The following is a 5,203-nucleotide window of genomic DNA, read 5'->3' as shown; positions in this document are numbered from 1 at the left end:
TCCACAACTTTATATATTTCAAGAGAGCTAAGCCACCAAATGTTTTCATATTATTTATGAATCTTCGAAATTTGCAGTTGTTTTGTAATATTATTTCTGATAATAAATATGTTAATCATTAATTTATTGAGTTTATTTTTCTAATTTTAATACATTTTGATTCTTAACTATTCAATTAATAGTCTAATATACTGAATTTTGTATTTATTTTGAATTTCTTTTATAATTTTCATTTAATAGTAAATTAACCATTATTTAATAATTGAATATTTTTTTTAATTTTCCAATTAAATTTTGATTTATTAAGAAATTTTCAGTTGTTTTGTAATTTTATTTCTGTTATAAACTACGTTAGTTATCAGAAATTTATTTATTTTTTTTTTTTAATTTTCTGTGTTCTTTAATTTCCAACTGGAGGGGCAGGTAAATGTTACGTGCGTAATTCAGTTTACACAAGTTAACTCAATTTTAGACAATGTCATTTGCCTGATTTTTCACGACTGCCACAGTAATGTACCCAGTATACTTCAGAAACTACACAGTTTGAAAAAAAATGTTATATGACTGCTTTTGTAGGAAATTCAATGTACTTCAATTTTGTACTGAGCTAATTTTGACTAATAAATATAGCGGATGACTCATCTTTATTTTTTCGAACACTTGTGGTTTCTTTTTTCCCCCCTTTTTGTTGTTTTTTTTTTTTTATTAATTTGACTGAACTCGTTCAAAAACTTTTATTATATATTTTTTTTTATTTTATTACATACATACATACATACATACTGACCCTTAAACAATAGAATAGTTAATTATTAAATCATAAAAAAAAATATAATATTGGAATAACGTAGTATGCAACACAATAAAACGAAATGAATTACTTGTATTTAGATAAATTACTTAGCATGCCATTGAAATATGAAAATTACAATAAATAATAATTATTATAAATATTATATTACTGTGTAATATTTTAAAGATTTATCTGACCACTTTCCTTTCACTTAAGTAGTAAAACGAAATAAAGGTATTTCTATCATGATTACTAATAATCCATTATCAGTAACTTTATGTTGTACACACCCAAACACTAAAAAAATCCAATAAGGAAGTCAAACAGATTTCAAGAGGGCAAACAGAGTTGAAAACATTATCGACTTAACGATCCATTAAAAAAAATATTACGCGTCAGTACAACAAAAAAAAAATTAATAGTAACAACCAAGGAAAAACTACAGAGCGAAAGAGAATTGAAAGGGCCAAGGTTAGCAGCTAATTCGGCCATTACTCGGGGGGGAACCGGTGCTTTACACTGGAGGGGTGGTATAGGTCAGTAGCGTGGGATGCATTAGGGGTTCGTTCCTCAACAACGAACAATATTTATGCAGTCCTTCCAATCGATTCAGCTCTCACACCGTCATTTCACCGCTTCACGCTTAGAATCGTTCACAATAAACACAAAGCTTTTTACGTAGCGTCCCTGACATGACTCCCGCCTTCTCGTTTACGTAACTACAATTTCCAATCTGTGCCGTCGTCTTTATTCTATAGTAATATAAATTTTATAATGTTAATATAAATAACTTTGTTAGAATATTAAATATCCAATAGAACAATGGCTTTGTTATGAATGGTGGTTTCGTACAAGTCATGAAATAAACTAAGGACGTAAACAAGAGAGGAGAAGCATATATTTGAACAGATGTCCTATAGAATAAAAGTATATAAATATTCTTTAGTTTTGATCATGTAACTCCTCTGAGAATAAGCTTCGGAAAAAGTTATCTGTACCTTCGAGTAAATTTAGAATGGTTCTGTTTCACGCACGTCTAATTTCTAATTTTGCAAGAGAGCGATTTAAACAGATATTTTTCTCTGTATAAAAGTTTACATAGTTTAAATTTTAGAGATAGCCCTTCCAGAAATAGTAAAATCTTCGTAAAACAAAAAAAAACAATTAAATTAAAATTTGTAATAATGAAGTTTTTTTTTCTTCTAAAGATCAAGATTTTTTTCAATTTTGATATCAAAGAACTATCCTTTATAGTAATTCGCAAAAAATTTAAAGCTCTGGACTTTGATTCATATACATTGGATCTAATTTTATTAAGTTCATTTTTTATTAGTACTGCTTAAAAGGCTTTAATAAAAAAAATATATTAAAATCGATGTTAACATCGCTTAAAATAAAGCTTAGAACCAATACATTCATAGAAATAAAAATTGACGTACACAGCTGTTCCCAAACTTTTTTTATTCACAGCTCCCTCGTCGAGTTAAAAAAAATATATAATGTCGATACTACTATCTTAAAAGAGATTTAATACGTAGGAAGAGAAACGAAAACAGCGTAAATACTGTAATGCACTATATATACATATGATTCTTTTTTTTTTTTTTTTGGATAATTTTGAGAATGTAGTATTCACCTTTACATTCGTTTGGGGACCCCCACTTAGGGAGTCTGGTTTTACAGATACAACGTAACCTAATATTGAGAAATAGGTTTACAACTTTAAAATTATTTACGCAACATAATCGACAATAATACATAAATAATAATTTCAATCACAACTTCAAGATAGCACATGAGCCGGTAGCAGAGAGAACTATAAATTACGTACTAATAGGCAACATCAGGAGAATTAATAACAAAATAAATAAAAAACATCTATAAAGTCTGCATGTAATTAAGAAACTAATTTGATTCCATTAGTATTGGAGATAGATATTATATAAAATAAATAAGATATAATAATATATTTATTTATTAATTGATAATTCTTTGTTAATTCCGCAAATGGAGTTAAGTCTACAGTATTGAAGCAAACGAATTTATAAAAAAAAAAAATTATTTTTTAGTTCATTGAGCGACAGACACTGTAGCAAAACACCGGTACAACAAAATAAAAGACGCTTAATAAATTATAACTTTGCTGTACAAAAACGAATTTTGTTTTATTTAAAACTGTATTCGGACTTAACAACAAATACAGAACAGAAATCACGATTATTGTTTCAATATTTCGATATCAACATTCAGTTGTTTACACTTTAGTTTTCAAAACAATAAAATAAGTTTCAAATTTTCGAAAAATTGTTTAATTAGAGTTCCGAACAGATTTATTGAACAAAAATTTTACTAATAATTAAATTAAAATAGTTGTAATTACATCACATGAATGCGTAAGTATTACATAAGTGGCTTCGAGTACCGTAAACAATGTTTTCATATGCTTCTAAAAATCTTCAGTTTTATTTCTTTTACACCTTGTTTCTTAGGACGTGGAATTTGGACACGTTGTTCTTCCTTCGAACGACAATATTAACAAAACATGTCGTATATACTACCACATAAGTTAAAATAACAAATCAACATGATAAACAAATATTTAATATGTTTTGTATTAAAAATTATTTGTAATAAGTATATTTTATATCAGTAGATTAAAAAAAATTAAAAATTATAATAAAGTTTACAAAAAAATTCAGAATAAGGAGTTATTAATTACTTGTACAGTACTACGATAGTAAAACAAAATAGATATTAATAAATAACAATAAAAGGATAATAATAAATTTTTTTTTCTATTTTGTGTACTTTTTTTTACCACCACCCGGATCATCTTTCTACTATCAGGTACTATACAACCAAAAAAAAAAAAATAATCAAAGAAATAAACATACAGAAGAATTGAGGATTTTCAAAATTGGAGATAATTTAAAAATTATTTGTCGAAATATAATGAAGTAGTAAACAAAACGTCAAATGACGATACGAGAGCGAAAGAGCGAAGAGAGAGAGAGAGAGCGAGTGAGAGAGCACTAGACTAGATTGATAAGAGCGCAGGTAACTGATAAGACGCTACTGACCTGAGCATGCGGTGTCCTGGCACGCTTCGAAACTTACACCACCACTTGCAACACAAGACACTAACAAACACTTTGGCAGATATGAGAAGGCACAGAGACGAACCAGAACCAACGCCGGCACAAAACCAAACACTCACAAAAAAGGCACGCACAAGAGTAAGAGAGGACAGGGCATTATAATAAATTCATTTCATTTTGATTGCGTGAGGGGAGAGACGGGTTTGTGGCGGAGCGGCAGTTGGTAGGAGAGGGGCCAGGAGTGGGGTGGAGGGGGTATCCCCACCCTCCCCTCCACTGCCCCCTTCCAACCTTTAATTGTTAATAGCTACTTAGCTCGGCTTCGTCCCTAATGTTCTTCAATCTCGCGAATGGTAATCGATATATCTGTCGATAACGGCTATTTACAAACGCTTAACAAGGAGGAAGCTCTTACAATCAGGACGGAATCAACTGCAGAGATAATCATTTTAACAACTAACAATAACAAGAGCGACCTTAAAAGTATATAGTATAAACAGTCATATCAAAAGAACGGTAATTAACCGTATGTTAATAATGAAGGAAAATAGGCTGGTGGCGAAAAAAATATATTATTTTTTAACACCAGGTTCTCTAAAATTACTATACGTAATAAGGGAGTAAAGTATATACAGTCAGTATCAGTCATAAAAATAAGTAATAAACAGAAGATAGTTAATCAAACGTATGTTAACAATGAAGGAAAATTTTACGTAGCAAAAAAGGAGAGATTTTCTTATTAATGTATTTTTATCAATACCTGTCTCGCTAAATTACTCTACGTGTTAAGGGAGTAAAATATAAACATTCATATTAAGATCAGTCTTAAGCAATCATATTAGAAGATCGTTAATTACACGTATGTTAACAATGAAGGAAAATATAATGGGGCAAACAAAAGAGATTTTTGTTAAAGGGGTAAAGTATAAACAGTCAATATCAGTCATAATAAGATTAGTCATAAACAGTCATATCAGAACATGGTTAATCAATTGTATGTTAACAATGAAGGAAAATATTATGCAGGAAAAAAAAGAGAGAGATTTTCTTATTACTGTATTTTTATACGTGTCAAGGGAGTAAAATATAAACAGTCATATTAAGATCAGTCTTAAGCAATCATATTAGAAGATCGTTAATTACACGTATTGTAATTATGAAGGAAAATATAATGGGGTAAAAAAAAAAAAACAGATTTTTTTTAATACCTGTCTCGTTAAATTACTATACGTGTTAAGGGGGTAAAGTATAAACAGTAATATTAAGATCAATCTTAACCAATCATATTAGAAGATCGTTAATTACACGTATG

The 5,203-nt window shown here is 29.0% G+C and overlaps 1 protein-coding gene across 8 annotated transcripts in view; it reads right to left on the bottom strand.

The window, feature by feature from the left end:
- Nucleotides 1–5,203, bottom strand: part of LOC106685103 (histone-lysine N-methyltransferase ash1) — a 231,029-nt gene that overhangs the window by 154,318 nt on the left and 71,508 nt on the right. For 2 of the 8 annotated variants that reach the window (XM_014427610.2, XM_014427611.2), the window contains exon 1: nt 3,874–4,112. The exons of 5 other annotated variants lie outside the window; for them this stretch is intronic. The gene's annotated coding sequence lies outside the window, so the exon portion shown is untranslated. Of the gene's footprint in view, nt 1–3,873; nt 4,113–5,203 lie in introns of those variants that run through there. One more of the 8 variants, XM_067048457.1, reaches the window with a different exon arrangement.

This window comes from Halyomorpha halys, unplaced genomic scaffold (assembly GCF_000696795.3).
Source record: "Halyomorpha halys isolate HHAL.00 unplaced genomic scaffold, Hhal_1.1 Scaffold658.1, whole genome shotgun sequence".
Taxonomy (NCBI): Eukaryota; Metazoa; Arthropoda; class Insecta; order Hemiptera; family Pentatomidae; genus Halyomorpha; species Halyomorpha halys.
Note: the sequence above shows the minus strand (reverse complement) of the source record. Positions and strands in the feature narration are given on the sequence as shown.